Source organism: Rhynchophorus ferrugineus, unplaced genomic scaffold, assembly GCF_030347505.1.
Source record: "Rhynchophorus ferrugineus isolate W39M unplaced genomic scaffold, kcgeb_rfMv2 rfM11, whole genome shotgun sequence".
Classification (NCBI taxonomy): Eukaryota; Metazoa; Arthropoda; class Insecta; order Coleoptera; family Curculionidae; genus Rhynchophorus; species Rhynchophorus ferrugineus.
Window position 1 is genome coordinate 24,835,983 of NW_027472590.1, and position 24,554 is coordinate 24,860,536.

At 33.2% G+C, this 24,554-nt stretch overlaps 1 long non-coding RNA gene across 1 annotated transcript; it reads right to left on the reverse strand.

Moving 5' to 3' along the window:
- Positions 1-6,978: 6,978 nt before the first annotated feature.
- LOC143204840 (uncharacterized) lies at positions 6,979-12,586 on the reverse strand. Its single transcript, XR_013007684.1, has 3 exons — positions 12,426-12,586; positions 9,059-9,103; positions 6,979-7,203 (listed from the first exon to the last, which is right to left on the reverse strand). It is a non-coding gene; the product is annotated as an uncharacterized LOC143204840 (long non-coding RNA).
- Positions 12,587-24,554: the final 11,968 nt, after the last annotated feature.

Genomic DNA, 24,554 nt, shown 5'->3' on the forward strand with positions numbered 1-24,554 from the left:
AGGGCTTTAAATAATGTGGCAGTTTTAGAATATTATTACTTTCCACATAGAGCCAACAAGGTAAGGACCTCTATTAAATAGTGATTAATATAATTATATCAACTTAAAACCTCAAAAAAGTCAAACTGACAAATGCCTTGTGGTTTTAACTTTGATTTGTAGTCATATTTTATAAATTATCTAGATTAACTTTGAAAAATAGGAACTATGAAATATTACACTATACTTGAAATATGCAAATACTTGATCATTTAATTTGCTATAGATTCCAATTGATTTATCCTATGAAGACTGAGGACTAAATAATATTGCAGTTAATAATAACACAGCAATCTTAAAATATTTCTTCTTATTTGTTATGGAAGCAAGATCAGATAGAGCTTCTAGTAAATTAGCTCCTAATATCTCAAAACAATGTTCACATTAGCCATGAAATATTCTGAATAAGAAAATAACGTAAGACTTCGTAAACAGCAAATGACATAACCACCACAGCAACAAGAAGATCGGCCATTGCGAGACTAACAATAAAATAGTTCGTCGCAGTCTGCAAAGTTCGTTCACGATACACACTGAGAATAACGAGAACATTTCAGAACAACGTCAAGATGGGGAACAGCAGCAGCAGCAGGGCCCAGTAATTGTGATAGGTCTCCGCGAAAATGCCTGTTGAACATGAAGCATTTGTATCGTTACCGACAAAACTACAATTCCACCGATGCCTTTCATACACCGATAGGCCAGATAGGCTCATGATGTTGATGTTCCTCAGATACTGATCGACATCGTCTGAGAACAACGTGTAATGCTCCAAGTGGACTGGAAGACTCTCATCATAATCGGAGGACGCATTGTACCAGAACCTGACCGAAACGCTTTCTGAAAAGTCCATTTTTGATGATATCTGATTGAACTGTGATTTGAACAAAATCCTGATAAACTCTGCTCTATTAACATAAGATAATTAACAAATATAAAGAATATTGGTCGCTAAAGCATATATTGTTCAGTGTTTTTAGGAATAAGCTCACAAGGAGATGTGAAAGAGACATGGGGGTCCCTCCTTTGCAACAGAATATCAATGTGTAGATAAAAACATATACATATTTATTATAATCCTAAAACTATAAAGATGTGATAAAGTATATAAGATACACAGAACAAATGGACTTATTTTGGGATCTCATAGTAAGAAAACAAGATCATTATGATTACCAACTAAAAACTTTTTAATTGCTTCTCATAAACCACCACCACGATAAATCAACAGGTTCACTGTTAATATAATCAAATAACCCTTTAAAATTATAATAACTAACAAGAAAAAACTCCATTTACCACCTCCAATTCTAATTCTAAATAATATTGCTATATTTAAGTGATAGGATCCAAAGATTGGTTATACTGTACCATAATATTACTAACCAAAAGTTTGATTGTTACAGAAATTTAACATTAGCCAAGAAATAAATCATTTTCATTATTATTAATTTTTAAGTAGCTTAAAAAGATATACCGTTCAATCGTCAGAATTTAATGGAATCATAACAATCATGCAAGAACAATATTAATTCACTAAAACATTATAGCTATATTTAAATAATAATGGCTATGTGATTTTGTAACCAGCTACGTTGTTTTACTATACCCTTAGGACTTCCAAAACAAAATCAAACTGGCAAATTTACTTGGCGTTTAACTTTGAAATCCGCAAAGATTTTAGTAATTACTTGGGTTAAGTAATAAAATTGATGTCTATAATAAATAAACTGTACTTTTGTATCCTAACATTTACAATTCAAAAATTGCTTGATAGTGCAAATTGAATATTAACCAAAAGCCAACCAACTTTTAATTAGGTTAATACTTTGATATAATATTGAATATATATATATATATATATATATATATATATATATATATATATATATATATATATATACATATATATATAAATAACACATCAGGGAAGAAATAAGATCACAGCCTCACTAAAATAATTCTTAATGGCACAAAAAGAAACTTATTTAGATACTTACATATTTAGCAAATTTTACAAATTTAAAAAAATAAAAATTCTAATACAAAAAGATTCATTCATCATCAAACATTCAATCCAGATATGAAAAAAACTGACAGAGCAGTTGTAAAACATTACTTATTTTTTTCTAAACCCGAATTCTTATTGTAATGTAATTTAAATAATTTATGTAATAAGTAAAAAGTAATAATTAGCAATATTAAGTAATAATTATGTAAACTCTTAAAAGAGTTGAATAAATAAATTTAATTTTTAAATTTAAAATGCATTCATTATCTTAGCAATTATCTAGGTTAATTATTGAAACCCTACAACAGTATACTAAACTTGTCTATTTCATTTTTATAATGCAGATTTTTGACATCAATTAATTTTCTTCAGAAAACTGAGAGAGAAATGTTAAAACGTTGTTTTCTATTTGCTATATAGGCACCAAAGTTAGATAGAGCCTCTACTAAAATAGCACTTAATGTAATTTTATTATACCTACTTAAGACTTCAAGATAAAGAGTAAAATTGGAAAATTTAATGCAATAAGTAAACACCAAATCCTTTATATAATTTTGTTATACAAATTTCGTTCTTCGTTTCTTCTTCGTTCATGATATAAAGACTATGACAGCATATACTGTAGTGTTTTTTGTATGAGAGTACTTTAATTTACTTTGTAACAGAAATTAAAAATATGTTAGAACAAAACTAACAATAATTTATGCAGCAGTTGTAAAACATTGCTTCCTGCTTAGAGCTAACAATGTAGGAGACTCAGTAAAATAATTATTAATGTAGTTTTGTTATAGCAACATAAAACCTCAAAAGTTAAAATTAAATCTTGTAGAATTTTTGATCTTAAAGAACTAAATATATATTGATTGATGTCATATGATACCACAGTTTTTGGTACTTTTGGTACGTAATATTTGGAATTTAAATAAAAGCTCAATATATGTTAGACAACAATAGAGCTATAAAATAATATTACTTCTAACTTAGAAGCAACACGGTCAGAACATCAGTAAAATAATTGCTATCACAGTTTTAGTGTACCAATTTAGAACTTCAAAAAAGCTAAAACGACACATTTTCCTTACCTAAATTTATATTATATTCAATTTTTTAAACAATTATATTTTCAATTACCTAGAAAAATTTTATTAAATGGACACTATGCAATAATACAGTGTACTTTTATACTAATTGTTATGGTGCAAATAATTAATATCATTTAATTTGCTGTAGATTAAATTAAAATTTTATTTATACCCTGAAGACTGAAGACTTTGCCAAGCAATATTGCGGTTCTTTTGTACTATAACATTTTGAATCCAAATTTACTTTGTAGTAAAAATTCGAATAATGCAGTAGTTGTAAAATAGTATTAGTTCCATTTTAAAAACAACAATGTCTTAACCTGAGTAATATAATTGGTAATATAGTTTTGTTATACCAATTTAGAACCTTCATATCTTAACAATTATCTATATTGATCTTGAACACTATCACTGTAATGTTCTGTTTAAAATATATAAAGTGCAAAACAAAAAACACAGCAATTTTAAAATATTGTTTCTTATTGTTAGAGAAGCAAGATGATCAGATAGAGCTTCTAGCAAAATAGCTCTTAATACCTCAGAACAAATCGAAACCATAAAATTCACTGAATAAGAAACTAACTTAGGACTTACCAGAACGTAAACAGCAAATGGCATAACCACCACAGCAACAAGAAGATCGGCCAATGCGAGACTAACAATAAAATAGTTCGTCGCAGTCTGCAAAGTTCGTTCACGATACACACTGAGAATAACGAGAACATTTCCGAACAACGTCAAGATGGGGAACAGCACCAGCAGCAGGGCCCAGTAATTGTGATAGGTCTCCGCGAAAATGCCTGTTGAACATGTAGCATTCGTATCGTTACCGGCGAAACTACAATTCCACGGATGCTGTTCGTACACCGCAAAATCAGACACGTTCGTCAAGTTGATCTTCCTCAGATACTGATCGATATCGTCTGTGAGCAACATGTAATGCTCCGGATGGACTGGAAGACTCTGATCGTAATCGGAGGAGGCATTCGAGGACGCATTGTACCAGAACCTGACCGAAGCGCTTTCCGAAGAGTCCATTTTCGATGGTGACCGACTGAACCGTGTTTCCTTATTCAATCCTCAGATCACCGGAGGTACGGAGATAAACATCGCGAACATTGACTACACTGGACACTGTCGTTATCAACTCTCACATAGCTCGGGGTTTTTGGTTACGGGCGATCGGTGACTGTTACATGATCCGGACGGGGGGACTTAACGGGACGCGACACTGGAACTATGATCGCACGCATGATAGAGCCGTGACATCATACATGGCTTCACCCGGACCTCACCTCTGGCGCGTGTCGCGTGGTTGAAAACGCGATTGCGAATGTGAAGGAGCGCGCGGTGCGACGTTATCGGGACCGAGCGACGCTTTGAGGGGTGAAACGACGTCGGCGTCGAGGAAGACGCGAGTCAGGCGCCGCCCTGTCTCCTGCACCGGCCGACAGGGGCGTCCCGTTCCAGCAGCATCCCTAGCAGGAGCGCCGGCAGGGAGGATTCCCGGCTTGATTACGGTGCATTATTAATGTAATTCGGATAACGATGGGATTTCTTTCGGTATGGTCGGTGTGCGGTTTTTTTCTCTTGGTCTTTTCTCTCTTGGAGCTCGATGACTCGAGCCGAGATCCACGCGGTTATCGTTTGTTTAATGCGGCCAATTCGAGACACGGGACGTAGAACATGTGGGTGGCTTTTATGGGCGGGAAGCAATTTCTGCCACTAAATGCCGATCATGCGGCAATTGACGCAATTTGTTCGTTCGTTTGCCGTTTACCATAAAGACTACCAATAAGACATATAGACCCTCCAAAGAAGTTTTTAAATACGTCATCTAAATTTGTTACTTCAAAATATCGCAATGTTGCCGTATCTACTCTGAGTTTTATTTCAGTTTGGCTTTAACACAGAACAAAAATCTAATCTAAATAAAATTATTGAACAAAAATACTGTTACCAAATATAACTTATTTTAACATTATAGTAAATCTAATGCATATATTAGTAAAGGATTTAAAAGTACAAAGTTATTATTAAATACACAGTTATAATATTGAACTCTTATCCAAACCATCTACGAGCTAAAGTTATAGGCGCGTTTTTTATGCAGTTGTATCTTCTGAACGCCTAATCTACCTAATAAAAAATCGTATATCCAAGTAATATATTTTACTTTCATTAGAGAGCATATCTGCCTTTTATGCTTAGTTTTTGTGTCTTTCAGTACAGTGTTTCCTTACAAAGACATTTGGATTGGCTGAATATATCTTTAGTTTGTTCTGTTAATACGTATAAACAAATTTCTTGATAAAACTAGATGTAATCACTGAATTCTCTTTAATATAGATCAATTAATATAGTCATATCTGCAAAGCAGTTACCATTCCTTCTCTCCTGATACATTTTAATCAAATGTTCATGAATATTATGAACAATTATCTGTGCATAAATCTTCTACACTCTACAATAACATTTCCTACAGTTGTCATATATTAATTATATACTAACCTTTACTTGTTTACACTCTATGTCATCACTCTGTCTTAGAAATTGACAGTATTAAATCATACCATTCATATTCAGAAAATTTCATTCAAGTGAATAACTAAGCTGTTAATTTCCAATTTACATAAATTTTGTTCACAATTCCATCATTTGCCAATCTTCTTCGTGAATGTGTCTGATCAAGCTGTCAAAAGCACTTATTCCCCATACCTGTTTCCAGCTTGAAGTGCAATATATCTGCAAGGAATTATTAATACACGTTTACATTAACCATTAACTTTTGTTGTCATAACACTATTTTTTATCATCTGGCCATGAGTTATTTAAATACATAAATTGAAATAATACGTCTGCCTTCATTTTTTATATGCTTTTAAAAATTGTATTCTTTTAATAGCAATATCCGGATGTTCTATTAGACCTCTTCGATAGTTTTCAGACAGTTTCCTTTGTAATTGTATTAAATTATGTTTATATTGAAAAACTACTCACTGTTCTCACACATTTCATATATTTAATTCTCCAATTAGAGCTAACATCAAGCCGATCCTGATTCGTCACCCGCTTCGTATGAGGACGATTTTTTTTTCGGTGAATTCAAGATATTTTAAATTTTTTGAGATATTTCAGGGAACGTTTCTATACCAATTAACCGTGCGGCTGCAATATGCTAAAAATATTTTCAATAAAAATCGCAGCAAATTAATAGTTAACAGTAAAAAAGCTTACCTCTCCAGCGAATTTTGATGGCTAGAGGGCGCCTCCATTATCTCGTTCCTGTTCAAAGTAACTGACTAGAGACGCAATATGTTCTGTCTGACTTCGAAATGTTCAGAGTAATAATAAGCAGGGATTTTAAATTTATCAAAACAAGCAAAGAATTAAAATAACGTTTTCTGGTTTATAATTTTGGTTCGCTAGTTCGGTTACGCGTTCCAATTTATCAAGCAGCATTGTGTCTCTTTTTCACGTTCACAAACGTTCAACAAAAACGTTAGTTTAAAACCATCACGTTATTTTAATATCTTTACGACGTTAGATAATGCAAGTATTTTTCGATCATTCAAAACGATTTTGCTGATATTTTTTGTTTTCTGATGTTACCACCTCATTTGGACGTACACTGCATTCTCCATCATCGGTATCTCTACGACCACGTTTGAAGTCAGTAAACCAACTGTTTACTGTTACTACTATGACACTTTTGTCAATTGAAATTTTGAAAAAAATATTTTCAAACCATGTTTTTTTCTGATCGAACACCAGCTTATTAATGAATTTAAGCTATAAGAAAAGTCACCAATTATATTACAATATTTTTGATTAAAAAATAATGCATTGGACAAGTAAACATTTATTTTTACAATTTCACATAATTATGATAATTTTTACCCGTATTTTACATTATCTACACATATACAATAAATATTTTATAACCAAATTGAACATATACTGCTTATCCACATTGATACAAATATTGCAAGCATTGCATGGAACACTCGAAGTTTTCATCGTAAGCATATTTCACGTAACAAGCATACTTCAAGGATTTTCTAAGAGAATCTGAAAATAAATTCCATATTAATATGAGATTTACAATATGTTACAGAATTATAGAGGTTATAGTTCTAATAACATTGATTTAATTGCTTTATTATGTTAGTGTATTTCGGGTTAAAACTAAACAATAAATGTTAGTAACATATTTTTTTCTTTATGTGAGTTCTTTGACTATGTCTCAGCAAAATCTCATATGCCATATTCAGGTATTGTCTTTTATCTGTAATTTCTTATTATGACTCCCAGTTTTTCTATCACCTTGGCTTTCGTTTTGCTTTTATTAATTATTACTCCATATTCCGATAGTCTGTCAATACATCTTATGTTATGTACTTAAGATCTTATGTATGTATCTGGCCTATTAGCCGTTTCTGGCCGATTTTTCAAATCTGCTTATACTAGTTTATCTTGACCCGATGCTTTATGTGTCCTCTGTTTTCTCAGTACATTCTGTACATTAAAATAATTACAATCTATTTGCTGCTATGGAAAAAATGGGCAAAATAATACGGCCATCTCATATATTCTTAGGGCAAAAGCCCCGCTACCATTTTGATTGCCTAGAACTTTGCTCAAAGAAAAGATAAATAAGTTTGGTTTTCATAAAAAATGTATTTGGTCTTTATATTTTTTTTCGATATAATTGAAAAATATATCCGCTAAATGGTGACCGCATGCAACTTTTGGCTCTTTTAAAGGCATTTTTCATGACGTCCTGCCACATCCGAAGCTGAATTGTTTCAATTTCGTGACGAATATTGTCATTAAATCATTAAATCGTTTGAAGCTTGTTCACATAAATTTTTTATTTTAAAAAACCCCATAAGAAAAAGTCTGGCGCTGTTAAATCCGGAGATCCGGCTGTCCATGCTAAATTGCCACTTCGCAAAATAAGTCTTCGTGAAGAAACGTCATTCAACAATAGAATTGTTGACGAGCTGTGTTTTCTGTGGCCCCACTTGTCCTCTAGTCCTTGCTCTTCTATTTCAGGCACAAGAAAATTTCAAATCATGTCTTGATACCGTTCAGCAGTAACAGTAACTGCAACACCTCGGTCATTAAAAAAAATTGGGACCAATGATGTTTCCAGCATAAATAACACACCATAGAGTTGTTTTTAGTGAATGCAATGGTGCTTCATGAACTAATTGAGGATTCTGTGTTCCCCAAAACCGACTCTTCTGTTTATTGACTTGACCTAAGAAAAAAATCGGCTTCATCGTTCATTATCAATTTCAATATCAATATAATTTAACAAAAAATATTCAGACATCCTTAGGATCTCTCGGTAACAATTTTTGTGCTAATTGAATTTTGTACGGGAACATTTTCAAAATTCTCCTTAAACTGCGTGCAGAAATTTGCAACTGGGGACCACGTCTCCGACTTGATGTTTCTGGAGACCCTGTAAAACTATTGCGCACCAGCGCTACGAGACACAATTTCCGCTAATTGTAAATAATGGAACGATTATTTTCAATAAATATCGTCACTATTTCTGCTTGTTATTGTGGCGTATATTTACAATAATAAAATTTTGACATCTACACAGCACAATTTTTAAAGAGAAACTGAGCTAAATGCACTTAAAGCACTTTACCATGATGGCGCGCAATCAAAATGGTAGTGGGGTTATCATTACAAATCTATATTTTTTAATTCTTTATTACAGTCATCTAGCTTATGATTGATTGTTTTAAATGTCACTTATATCAATAAATAATATTCAGCTCATATTATATACGAAATTGGTGAAACTTTCGTTGTTCTTAAAGTATAGAAACAATTTGTTCCTTTATCTGGTGCTCCAATATGAAAACTTTTAACATTTTTTGCGTTTACTTATATTATAACATACCATAGAGTAGATTTCTTCTTTCACATCGTTCATCGTCCTCATCATCTAAAACAAACAAAACATATTAATTAATACAATAAACAAAACCTGCATGTATCACAAAGAGCATCATATAAATCCAAATTGTTACAATAATAACGAGACTGTCGTTGATGCCGACTAACTGGCCTTACACAATCGCATTATTACGTTGAAATGGGCTAATATTTCCTTAGGCGCTGGCAGACGATCGCGAGCGTTCTCCAATTGGAAATGGAGACAGGAAGGATAGTGTCCGATCAGATAATGGATAATTGATGTATAATTTAAAGTATTCGAGACGCCAGATCCATTCGAGATTTATAGGGTCGCTAAAATGGAAACAATATCGTTACAATGTTGGCTGTAGATACGTTAATTTCGGAAGAATGTTAAAAAGAACCAATTCCAAGAATAATTACGAACGAAAACATGAAATTTATTTCAATCTGATATTGCCTGCAATAAAAGAAGTTATAGATATAATTGATTAGGAGCATATTAAAGTTTTAAAAGAGATAATTAACATTATCTCCTATTGTCCTTCATGTTTTTCGCTTCATGTTACCATTTCATTTTGATGCCTCAATAAATTGGGCAATCTTGAATGTTAATATTATGTATATATATATATATATATATATATATATATATATATATATATATATATATATATATGTATGTTTGTATATAATTAGGTGAGTACATGTATTTTAATCAGCGTTAACTATTAGTGAGAATGCAAAGTATCATTGAAAACAACCTAACCTAACTTATAAATTCAATGGTTTTAGCATTTCTCTATGCGGTTTTCTCATGCGGTTCCCGGCTATAAAAGAGCACGTCGACAACGTCTCATTTCAACGAACGAACATTTCAACATTCCTACACTATGGTTTCCAGTTATCCTCACGCTTCTTTCATGTAATAAACATATTGAGTTTTTTGCAAATAAATAAGCATATGACATTTTTATGACATAATTTTCGTATATAATCAAAACAAAAATACTGGTAAGACCTGTGGAAACTTATGCTAGCAATTTTCTTACACAAAACCGTTATAAGTATTAGTTTACCTTCTGAATGTTCTTCATTTGAAGGAAACTTACGAAAAACAACACAATGTTACAAAAAATTAAATATATATCTGATGATTAGACACTGTCTAGGTATTTGTTGTTGCTTGATCAACAAAAGAGGTTTACAAAGTTCGTGAGCGAATGCCACGCAATGAAGTAATTATGATTCATAAACCAGGAATCTCACCTCATGAATCATAATCACTCGATATCAACCAATATCACTATTGCCAACAAACTCCAAATTATTTGGAAAACTTCTATTCAAGAAGATAAAAGCAATCATTGAGGAGAAGCATCTTATCCCGGATCATCATTTTGGTTTCAAGAAACCCCATTCCACCACTGATCAGGTTCACAGAATCACTAATGTTATAAAAATATCACCAGAAGAAAATAAAGTTTGTTCTGCAATTTTTAATACAAGTCATATGTTACGAACAAATGTAAAGAACTGAAGCTGAAGAATAAAAAATGTACTAGTTATTGGGCAGATACTAGGCCCTGTCCGTACATAATAAGCTTTTTCTTTTCCAACAAGTCTCAAAATTGGTGTGGACTTATGTTGTATCAGACAAACCAATAGAAATATATAATACTGTTGATGTTCCATAGTACAAGAACCTATATAAGGACCTGAAGGTAGAAACCGTCGATAACGTTCTCACGGACTATGTTCAACGAATAGAATGACATAAGGCTCCATCAGCATATCACATTAACATTTATTTTGTTGACCTGGATTATTTGAAAAGGTTTTTAAAAGCACAAATAAGGCAAACTAAAAATAGGACATCATCTAATAAAATATTGTTTGTGACGGCCATTTATCAAAGCAAATAAATTCGTTTAATCATCACAAATAAATCCACAATAAACTTCAGACGTTCTAAAGCTGTTTGTGAGCGGTCAAATATATGAAAATAAGGAAAAAAACTATATATTTATCTCGTTCTATAAATGGCACGGAACCAGCAAAAAATGAATGGCAAGACCCTACATTTATTATCCACATACTCACAGTCCGCTACATTGTTGTAGCGTTTACTTCTTATGTCAACCTCCTTCGAACTAAACCCAGACCATTCACCGATTTTACTGACTTTAACTTAGTACGTCATATTAAAGCCAAGTAATTGCTGTCTAGTTAATAGAAGAACCTATTGGATATAATAATATAATACTGTTCGTGTTCCATAGTACAAGAATCTACATAAGGACCTGAAGGTAGAAACCCTCGATATCGTTCTCACGGACTATGTTCAACGACAAGAATAACATAAAGGCTCCATCAGCATATCACATTAACATTTATTTTGTTGACCTGGATTGCTTGAACCAATAAAACCATTCGATAAAAACTGAGAAAAAGCAAAAGGTTTTTAAGAGCACAAACAAGGCAAACTAAAAATAGGACATCGTCTAATAAAATATTGTTTGTGACGACAAATCCAAGCAAATAAATTCGTTTAATCATCACAAATAAATCCACAATAAACTTCAGACGTTCTAAAGCTGTTTGTGAGCGGTCAAATATATGAAAATAAGGAAAAAAACTATATATTTATCTCGTTCTATAAATGGCACGGAACCAGCAAAAAATGAATGGCAAGACCCTACATTTATTATCCACATACTCACAGTCCGCTACATTGTTGTAGCGTTTACTTCTTATGTCAACCTCCTTCGAACTAAACCCAGACCATTACTGACTTTAACTTAGTACGTCATATTAAAGCCAAGTAATTGCTGTCTAGTTAATAGAAGAACCGATTGGATATAATAATAAAATACTGTTGATGTTCCATAGTACAAGAATCTACATAAGGACCTGAAGGTAGAAACCGTCGATAACATTCTCACGGACTATGTTCAACGACAAGAATAACATAAAGGCTCCATCAGCATATCACATTAATTATTGTTTTGTTGACCTAGATTGTTTGAATCAATATTACCAAGCAATAGAACCATTCGACAAAAACTGAGAAAAAAGCAAAATGTATTTAAAAACCAAAAACAAAGAAAATTAAAAATAGGACATCGTCTAATAAAATATTGTTTGTGACGGCGATTTATCCAAGCAAATAAATTCGTTTAATCATCACAAATAAATCCACAATAAACTTCAGACCTTCTAAAGCTGTTTGTGAGCGGTCGAATATATGAAAATAAAGAAAAAACTATATATTTATCTCGTTCTATAAATGGCACGGAACCGGCAAAAAATTAATGGCAAGACCCCACATTTATTATCCACATACTCACCGTTCCCTACATTGTCGTAGTGTGTCCTTCTTATGTCAACCTCCCTCGATATTAAACTGATAAGCAGAATCGATACGAAACTAAATAGCACCAAAGACTGTCCTTGCAGGAAATAAACCATTTTTGCCAATTGAATCGGTCGAGCTTATAAAATTAATATTAACTGGATTTATGACATTTTTATTTCGAGTCGTAAAATGCTCGTAAAACTTAAAATAATACACGTACAACGTTATAATTTTAATTGGTTATAAAATTTGCTCCGGGTTTGTTTTATATTAAACAAATATGTTTTAACTTATATGTACTGAATTTCGACAATGTGCACATTATATACGTAACATAAATTGAGTAAAAAGCGTTTAAAATACTTATATGGTCACTAAATTATTTTTATCTATTAAACGATACCCTTTCATTGCTGAAATATTGAAAATCGTTTTGTATGTTAACGATATTTTGTTATTAATTTCGTTTAATTAACTAACTAGATTGTTTTTAATTTGCCCTTTTAATTATTAGTCTTTTATTGTTACTTTTTACTTGTTAGATTCAACAAAAAAGCTGAATAAAACAGAATATACCGATCAGCAAAAATATTACATAACTAATTATATTAAGGTTAAAATTGCTGTAGTCCTCAAGATAATGAGTGTCAAAAATCCAAAAAAAGCATCACAACTGAATAATTGCAAGTCATCAACCTGATTAGTTCACCCATCCGATATTCGGATTTTTTTTTTATTATTTAATTAATATATTGTTACTAGTCGTTTCCGTCTAACCTACAATTAGTCTTTATGCTAACTTAAATCTAGATATATAACTAGGAGGACCCATCGGCCCTAACTCAGTCCCTGGTGAAATAATGTTTTTACATGTCACTGCTGATTTTTTTAATATATGCACCTCACTACACAACACTACACAAGATCAGATGGTTTGGTTCTTTTGAGTCTGTGTCCTGTTCTGGTGGTATCCAAAAGTTGCAATATTTCAATATTAGTATGAGAATGGAGTCTTTCCTCATGCCCCCTTGCAATTCTCTTGATTTCTTGACTGACTATGGGTATCTGAAGGTCTCGATGTAGGTAATCAGTCCTATAGTATTTGGGTGCACCCACAATACCTCTCAGGACTTTGTTCTGAAAAATTTGTATTTTATTAATGTTACTCTTTGCAGAACATCCCCATAATTGAACCCCATATGTCCATATAAGTTTCAATATTTGCTTATATAATAGCAATTTATTATGTACTGATAATTGTGATTTTCTCCCAATTAGCCAGTATATTTTTGTATATTTCAATTCCAGCTCTTTTCTTTTCTTCTTTATATGTTCCTTCCAGCGAAATTTTGCATCGAGATTCAGAAATTCGGAAAATGACTGAAGTTAATTTGATTTTTAAACCTAGATCACTACCAAATGGTGTCAAATGTCATCGACCAATTTTACCGCTAACAGTAATATCCAAGGTATACGGAAACATCTCTGTTAAAAAGATTGAAAACAGTCCTTGATAGAAAAAATCTCATACCTACATATCACTTTGATTTTTATAAGTAAATATTCAACAATTGATCAGGTACGAATATCAGACATTATTGAAAAATTTACGAAGAGAAAAATATTTACTAAATGATTTTCTTGGAAGGGCATAAAGGACTCATGCATAAACTCCATAATACGTTGAACGCTTAAACTCCTACAAGTTTGAAGGATGTTTAGAGTTAAACAAGAAGAAGCTTACTTAACAATGAAACAAGCAAAAGTAGCTGTACCGTTGGGCAGTGTTTTGGGTTCCCGGTTCTTTACGTGCTCTATACACGTGACCTACCACAAACAAAAAATGATTCTATGGCAACATTTGCTAATGACACTTGTTATCGAAGACAATAATGAAGAAATAACCAAAAAATTTCAACACGCAAGTAATGATATAAATAAGTGGACCCAAACATGGATAATAAAAGTTGACGACAATAAATCAGCGAATATTGATTTCAGCTACAACCAAACTCTTCATGACAATAAAGACTGTTATCCCATACAGAACAATGGTAAGAACCTTGAGATGAATCTGACGCAAAAAGGAAATAAAAGAAAGATATTGAAATACAAAAAAAGAGTAATGCTTATTTGGAAGAAAATCTAAAGTGTCTATGTATAAGCTATTGCTACTACACAAAAATATATTAAAAGCTATATAGACCTATAGAATTCAGTTATGGAGATGGTCTGCTGATGTAATATCAGCATATATCCAGTTACCCAGAATAAAGCCCTGATAAGTATTGCGGATATACCCAGATACTACAGTTACCATTATTTACATCGAGATCTTCGAATTCGAACTGTCATAGGGGAAACAAAGAAATACTCAAGAAAATACTCCACTCCCATGTTAACACCGAAGTGTTTCAACTCTTCGATAACACTGAACAAGGCTCAAACTCAAGAGTACCAAACCGTACGGTTTTGTACAGTTTTATATTGAAGTACACTAAATTCAAAAATCACTGAGAATTACCATTCACTTTAATTCCATTAAAGACTAAATTAGGACCAATGAGTCTCACTACATGGACTAATGGGACCTATATTTAAGCTAGTGTAAAGACATATTACACATTAGTCCGCAACGATTAGTACTAGTAATAAAAAATTAGTAATAATATATAGTATATTCAAAACAATAGTGACACAGGAGATTTATCAAAACGTCACAATGTTGCCGAAGCAACTCTGAGTTTTAGTACATTTTGTCTCTGACATATAAAAAAAATTTAATATAAATAAAATAATGAAACAACTATGTTATGTATTATAATTTATTTTAACATTATAGTACATCTAATGCCACAATAATTTATAGGTTAGAGTTCTTTTATTATATATACATTGAACTTTTTTCCACACTAATATAGTAGTAATATCTCCGAAGGCCTAATCCAACTAATTATGACAACTATAATTTCGACAATGCCTCTTTCCACAAATCCGGACATTTCTGGTTTGAAGATCCTTCTCGACCTGAATGTCTGTTGCAATAGAGCACATCAACTCAATTGGATTAAATATGCAGTGATAGGGAGGAAGACATAATACTCTATGACCATAACGTTCAGTAATCTGATCTACCATGTATCTTTTCTAAAGCTTATTTCTAAACAAGTTAATTACATAAAATGCAATTAAATATTCCATATATATTTAGCGAGTAACAATTTGAAATAGTTCATTCTTTAACATGATTTCCTCGAAACTTATTTTATGTACTTTACATTCCTTAATTGCAGCCTTTGTTGATGCACTTGTTGAGATTTTACCCACGTTTGTACTATATATATGGTAGATATGGTGCATTGTATATAACAATAACTGATGGTTCCTCCAAGTTCTTTAAAAGCTGACATTCAAACTACTACAAAGACAAGTTATAGCCCATTTCTCCATGGTAGTCACCCTTGGACCTAGAGGAAAACACTAATTCTACTCCAGAAATAAAAGCATTATAGTTGCGAGCATGAAGAACTATATGTCTGCAATGAATTATTAATAAATGTTATGACTAACAAAACCTAATCGATAGTTATTCCAACGTTTACCTTTTTCCATCAACTTTTGTTGTCTTTACACTATATTTATTATCATCTTGCCATGAGCGACCCAATGTACCATTCTGAAATATTTATGTCTCATTTAAATATATAAATTGATATAATAATTCCTCCTTCATTTTGTTATATGTTTTTGAAAATTGTATTCTAACAGTGTATGAAGGGATGTTCTACATTCCTCAAATAGCTGTATATGTTTTGGCTTTTTATGGATACTTTCCAGACAAGAATTTTCTCTGAAATAATTGTATTAAATTATGTTTCGATTGAAAAAACTACTTACTGTTTTTTACATTTCGTGTATTTGATCTCTGATATAGCTAACAAGCTGATCTTGATTCGTCACCGGTTTCGCATAAACACGGTTTCTTTTTGGTGAATTTAAAGTTTTTTTTTGTGCTGCAGCTGCTCAAAAAAATTATTTTCAATAAAAACCGTGGCGATTTGAAATTTATTAAAACAACGTTTGCTGGTTTATAACCCGCAATTATAATAATTTGAAGAATTTTGCAGGCTCTTTAGCGGATATGATCTGTTACATAATCGAACTTCTTTAACAGCATTCTATCTCTTTTTAAATAGAATAAAACGAGAAGGATAATATTGTCTGACTGTAAAACGAATTTACAGAATTAACAGAGATGTATTGACACACGTGTCACTACTGTTTTAAATTGACTATACTAGTTTACGTATGTAATACATTGTTCTAAGATTTGTTAAAGATTTTAAAAATTTAAAATTAGCATACGGGAAACTTTCTATAGGTAAAATTTACTCAGATAACACTAATTTGTAGATTTCTACAGAACAGGAACGGATATCCATGTTAAATAATATAATATCCAGCATATTCGTCTAAGCTTATGCTTTTTGAGTTTTCAGATATTTGAAAAAATTAATAAGCGCTAGAAGATGCGGTTAATTGCAGTTTCCGTCGATTTGGGAAGTCACACACTCACAGAATCGGGCTGCAGAAGAGAGTTTGTTGATACAAACTTTTCAGCCACCACCAAGAATTTGAGAACGAGCTTCAGATCAAAAACACGGCGTATCTATTTTAATAAACCACGAGTTTCCGTTTTCCGTTATTAATCAATATTAAACATCCAACGGTAAACGTACATCGCAATTTTTGTAACCACCTATATCTACATTTACATTGCCAGTATAGTAAACTTAATGTATGTCATATTGTAATTTAATTCATATGTTTCTGTAAAACAATGTTGTAAAACAAAATGAGACGTATTAAGACGAGCTAATTCACTTGCACAAAGAAGAAAGAAATTACTTTAGTTCCTTGTAGATATAACGTTAGTGTTACTGAATTAGTAAGTGTTGGATATATAAATAATTGGGTGGATGCGCCTACATCTGACGTCCTCTGACGATGTATATATGGTTGCATAGTCGATATTAAAATAGATTCCTGTAAATTATAATAAACGCTACGGCGCATGCTCGTACTAATGCCATCCGGTCAGGATGAAGATCCCGCCATCTTGATTCATTCTGTGTTGGGGCTTTGACCGAGATGTTTGTCAAAATAAATAGAGAGTGACTCAGTTGAATCCAGTGTTTTAATTGCCCAAACACCTTCACCAAATCGATTCTACAAAATCGGTTCTAACATAAGATACAAAAATTAAGCTTAACATTATTGGATAGAAAACTTTTGCTAAACTTCCAATGACACCACCACTGAAAAACTTGACACTAAAAAGAGGGAAAAAGAGTAAATGAGCAGTAACAATAGTAAAACAAAAAAATTTTTCTTCCTGAGGTCCTGAAGATTCAGCTGTAGTAAACGAAAACAAAAAATCATAATTATGATAGATTAAAACTTATGTTGGTCCAATTGATGCCGAGTTTCCGGACACTGCCCCAGGAAAATCAACCATCAAGGATTGGTAGGCTAAATTTAGACGTGATGAAATGAGCACCGAAGACAGTGGACGCCCAAAAGAGGTTGTTACCGACGAAAACATTTAAAAAATCCGCAAAATGATTTTTAATGACCGTAAATTGAAATTGAGTGAAATATCTAAAGATATAAACTGAACGTGTGCATCATATCATTCACGAATATTTAGGTATGAGGAAGCTCTATGCAAAGTGGGTGCAAAGCTCACTTTTGACCAAAAACAACGACGAGTTGATGATGGGGAGCAGTATTTGAAGATGATCAAGCGTAATAAACCCGAGTTTTTGCGTCGATATTTCACAATGGATGAAACATGGCTCCATCATTTCACTCCGAAATCCAATCGACAGTCATCTGAGTGGATTGCACATGATGAACCCGCTCCAAAGCGTGGAAAAACGCAACAGTCGGCTGGCAAGGTTATGGCGTCTCTATTTTGGGATGCGCATAGGAAAAACGGCAGCATTTGAAGTAAAAGAAAGTGCTTCTTCAACAAGATGATGCATCATATCACAAGTCAGTGAAAACAATAGCAAAAACCCATGAATTGGGCTTCGAGTTGCTTCCTCATCCACCGTATTCTCCAGATCTGGCCCCCAGCGACTATTTCCTGTTCTCAGATCTCAAAAGAATGCTCGCTGGAAAGAAATTTTCGTCGAATGAAGAGGTGATCGCCGAAACTGAGAACTATTTTGGAGCAAAGGACAAATCGTACTACAAAAATGCTATCGAAAAGTTGGAGGGTCGCTATAATCAATGTATCACCCTTGTAGGGAATTAAGTTTTCAATTGACCTGTTATATTGACTATATATGAATAAATTCATAAAAATATTGATATATTAATTGAAATCGTGGAGACACAATTAAGCCATTAAACAATCTTATTAGTCGAAGTGGGCGTCACCGATTTTACAGGGGCGCTATCTTTATTAGTGCTGTCTTTTTAACGATATTCTTTCCTAAATAGACGTGGAAGCCCCCGAAAGCTAAACACATTTAGCGGTCTTATTGTACGGCTTTTAGGCGGTCCTACACTTTCGAGGAATCATTTTTACCCACCCGCCGGTTTAAAGGGAACTTGTCGCACGTAAATTAATTAGGCACGCTATCAGGCTTTATTTAGGGCGCTCCGAAATCGGAAATTAATTTAGCTCAATTTTTAATAAATTAATTTGTCGCGGCAACGGGATGAATCGAATTCAATCGCTTCCGAATTGATACTTTCCGGTTTTTTTGTCGCCGAGGATAATTAATTTAGTTGTGTGTGCTTTTGACTTACAAACTAAAAGAATTTAGATTATATTAACAAGTCAATTGAAAAATCCCCGGCCTACCATAGTAAAACACATTTTTTTGGCAAAATTACTTTTTTTATTCAACATAATTCCCTTCAACTACACTGATTATAGCGACCCTCCAACTTTTCGATATCATTTTTGTACTACGATTTGTGCTTTGCTTCGAATTAGGCCTCAGTTTCGGCGATCACCTCTTGATTCGACGAAAATGTCTTCCCAGCGAGCATTCTTTTGAGATCTGAGAACAGGAAATAGTCGCTGGTGGCCAGATCTGAAGAATACGGTGGGTGCATGGATTTTTTCCATCGTTTTCACCGACTTGTAACACGGTGCATTGTCTTGGTAAAGCAACACTTTCTTTTTCTTCAAATGCGGCCGTTTTTCAGCGATTTCGTCCTTCATAACGCTATGTAATAGTCGCTGTTAATGGTTCTTCCTTTTTCAAGGTACTCAATGAAAATTATTCCATGTGCATCCCAAAATACAGACGCCATAACCTTGCCAGGCGACTTTTACGTTTTCCCATGCTTTGCAGCGGGTTTATCGTGTGCAGTCCACTCGGATGACTGTCGATTGGACTTCGGAGTGAAATTATGGAGCCATGTTTCATACATTGTCACATATCGACGCAAAAACTCGGGTTTATTACGCTTGATCATCTTCAAACAGTGCTCCGAATCATACACTCGTCGTTGTTTTTGGTTAAAAGTAAGCTCCCGCGGCACCCACTTTGCACAGAGCTTTCTCATAACCAAATATTCGTGAATGATATGATGTACACGTTCAGTTAATATCTTTAGAGTGTCTGCTATTTCATTCAATTTCAATTTACTGTCATTCAAAATTATTTTGTGGACTTTTTATGTTTTCGCCGGTAACAACCTCTTTTAGGCGTCCACTGCGTTCACAGTCTTCGGTGCTCATTTCACCACGTCTGAACTTAGCATAGCAATCCTTGATGGTTGCTTTTCCTGGGGCAGTATCCGGAAACTCGGCATCAAGCCAAGTTGTTGGTTCAACTGTACTTTTTCCCTTCAAAAAGCAATATTTTTTCAACACGTGAAATTCCTTTTTATCAATTTTTTTCACATTAACAAAAGTTGCTTCACTCAAAATGCTATAATTCACAAACTAATGATCCGACAACTTTCAAATTGATATACGCATCATTTGAAGCTTAGGTCTAACTAAAAGCATATGAATTTAATTCTAGTAGCGTCATCTATGTGTCAGGCCGTGGACTTTTTAATTGACTTGTTGTACACTCATCTGAAATAGTGTAGTGTATGTACTTATATTTGATAGCCCCTCATATTATTTACATTTATTCACATATATTTGTCTTTTAAAGAGTATTACTTAATTTAAAATATTTCATAAAAAGATTATAATAACTTTTCATAGTAATAATACTAATAATCTTTCCTAGTCTTTAAATGAGTTCTCAGCACTTAAGGAAGTGTTAACACGTCCTCTACAGCTTTGTAGCTTTTTGATTTCATTTAATTCAACATTTCTCCATCGCGGAACGGTATACAAAAAAATAGATTACAATTTTCAACACCAATTAAAGTGTATGCGCTTGCGCAAAGCTGGCCATAAGAGCGCTGTCCTCTCAGACTTTATTAGTTCAAATAAATGAAACAGTTGAATGGTTACTGTACGCTCCTCTTATTTCCCTTAAATAAAATAGAATTTTAAAGTAAATTATTAATATTTTATTTGTGTATAAAACTCTTTCGCATTTTAGAGCTTACATACATCTAATATACCAGGTGTACGGGAAAGTCATTACCGGTTTTTTTCCGACAAAAAAATACATAGTTTTCAAGAAAATTTATTTATTCAAAATACTGACCATTTGATTCTATACATATTACCCATCCTTCATGCAATTTATAGATGTCTACCAAAAAACTGTTTGTCCTTTGAACAAAACCACTAATGGAGATATTTTCAAACTTCTTCGAAAGTGCTGCTCTGCGAGCGCGTGTCCCATTGATGCGGAAATTGATAGTCGGGCGGAGCAAGGTCTGGAGAGTACGGCGGGTGCGATAATAGGACCCATCCAATTTCTTTCAATGCTTCCTTGAGCGATTTTTCTTTATAAGACCACGCTTTATCGTGCTGTAAAGTCCCTTTCCACTGCCTTCGGGCCCATCCAGAACGTTTTTCAGTCAGTGCAAACGGATAATTGCCTGTCGGTAGCGATCACTATTAACTGTTTCATCAGATTTAAATAGTTGGTAATACACTACGCCAGTCTACGCGTCCCGCCAAACACAGAACATTTTCTTGCGACCAAAACGCGATTTTGCCTTGGAGTCGATCGACCGGCTTAGCCAGGTGAACCATGTATTTTTGCACTCACGATTTTCAAAATAAATCCACTTTTTATTATCCTATTTGATGCAGAAATGGCTTCTTCTTCTCATCCGTTGACATTTAACACTTCTACTAATTGTTCTTGAGTTCGAGTTGGGCCTCCATCTAATAACTCTTACAGATTCGCATCTACAAACTTTCTCGATCTACCAGAACGTTATTGGTCTTGCGCATCGAAATCACCATGTTTGAATTTTAAAAACCGTGGTTGCATTTAGAAAACCAACCCTCACGTGGTTTTAAGGTTTGAATATGCTCACCGAAAATTTCGGTTTAAACATTAACTTTCAGCGGCTTTCGTTTAAATAAGAATTGTAATTAATGCCGCAAAGGCACGTTTTCCGGACGAAACTTAACATTTTTGAAAAGGTATAAATTTATGATGGTGTTACATTCGCAGGAAATAACATATAAAGCATAGTGTAATATATAGAAAGTTAACTTAATACAAATAATTTCAGAATTATTTTTCGTAGTCTCAGCAGGAAGGCGCTGAGAACGTCATTTCGCTGAATTTCATTGGTGAGTTTAAATTACCATTACAGGCACTTGAACGCAATCAATGCACATGAAAATATTTTATTAGGAAAGCATTTCATTGACCCCTGACGTATAAACCTTTTCAAATTAATTAAGTTACTCTATATATATAATTATATACGTAACAGGTAAAAGCAATGCTAGGCCCCACATACATCTTTAATCTAGCTAACTTGTGTTGTTTCGTCCATAGAAAACGACGTCTGTTTTTTTTATTTCCGCACATACACTGGATACACAACACTTTTGAGAATGAAAATACATTATTATCAAATAATAGTGATTACAATTAAGTCACAAAAATGCTAATCGTACTCAATGTCAGATATAAAAAGGGAAATTCAAATGAACCAATCAAAAATGTGGTTTCAGAGCCAGTACTGGTTGGACCACGCAAAGCATTTCCTCGGTTTCGCCTATTTAAGTAAAACCCCTATATATACTCTTAAATATATAGCGTTAAAGCTTGATATCAGTAGAATAAAATTACTTATGTGTCAAAGAAAAACCGGCAATGACTTTCCGGTAGACCTGGAAATTGATCAGCTTTCCACATTTAAATATTAAACGTCTTTAAATTTAAATTTTAGGTTCGCAACTTTAAAGAAACATAAAAAAAGATACGCTGAAAGAGACTCCTGATGAAACGCTACGAAATGGATCTTATACAGCGCCGACAATTCGTTGAATCTTATTAGACGAACGCGCTCACACCTCTCTCCTTACCGAATTCGAAAAAAAACGCCGTATGTAATTTCTCCCAGGTCCCAACTTACTGCTTTAGCGACTTCATACTCGCAGGTTTCCTTTTCACCCGTGGAAAATTAAAGAAATCCAACAAGCGCCGTAAAGACCTAATCAATACACCTATACGGTGTGAATCGCCGCATTCTTTAAAAATGAGAAAAGTTTCAGTACAAAAAAAACACCTCGGCTCTGCAAGACGTAAAATGAAACAAAACTTTAATAGAAATGTTTATTTAACGTAATATAAAGTTTGATTGACGGCGGTCTTGTGAAAGATGTAAAAGGAAATATCGTTTGTTTTGTTTTCTTTAGATATTATTGCTCCACGTCGTTTATCGCTTTATCCTGATATTTTACCTCAAATTTGTCTGAATGCTGTAAAACTACATGGATTATTCACTTATCTTTTGTGAGTTTTCCTATGGGCTCTCATAACTGTTCTGTTTTGATAGTTATTAGCATTTGGTCGTTGAATATCCAAAATCCTTTTCCATACTTTCAAATCTATGAGATCATCTAATGAATCTAATAGTTTTCCAACTGTTACCTTAGCCTTTCCTTTTAGGGTATTTATTTTTAAAAGATTCTTTAAGATTATTGCGATAGCCGCGGGTTCGAATCCTGCTGGGGCATGGTCGTAAATTTATGTTTGTGATTGTCTATAATTTGTGAATAATTTAGGCAAGAGTGTAAAATCCGACAAGGAAAATGATCCCAGTCACGCCGGTAACCAGGCTGGGTAAGACCGGATGTTTTCTGGGATTATTTCTAAAGTTGGTCACTCGCCAGTCGGTAGGCTTAATGCTGAGGGCCGTAGTTCGGAGCCCACGTTAAACTTTAGGCCCAGTCCAGATAAATCCATAGTTAGTAAAAGGAGGCTTTAAAATATATTTAAAAAAATTCTTCAAGAGTTCTATTGTCATATTTGTGTTGATCGTTCGGTGTTTTATTGAACAATGAGCCCACACTTTTATCCTGTCACTATCTTTTGTTCATACAGTAGTAATAGTAGCACGCACACACAACTTGTACAAATAATTTAAAAATTAAATTTCGTCAGCTGTTGTAATTTTGTAACATACACATCAGGTAGATTTGTTTTCGTCATTGATAATTTATCTAATTTCTTCTCTCATTTGCTCTAAGTTTCAGTTATTTTATTTTCCTTTTGCCGTGAATGTTCTTTATAACATGCCATGAACATAAAAACCTTTGTAGTCTGGTTCCCATAACTTTTATCTAGCTTAGATCACAATTTAGCTAAAACATAACATTTTACTAACGCCTTATACATTTATTTTCGCATTGTTTGATGTTAATTTTCTCTGTTAAATAATAAATGATTATATTACTTCAACAAACTTTTGTAAAAATAAAATTAAAAATGGGATCACTAAGATTTTACCAGAAATAAAAACATAACACATGCGGTTAAAAGTCCCCGGCCTAGCACATAGATGGCGCTTGTTTTGGCTGGCTGAGATGGCTGAACGCAGTGGACGTCCAAATTAGGTGGTAACACCAGAAAACATTAAAAAAATCCATAAAATCGCTTTGAATGATCGAAAAGCGAAATTGCGTGAGTTAACTAACATAGTAAAGATATTC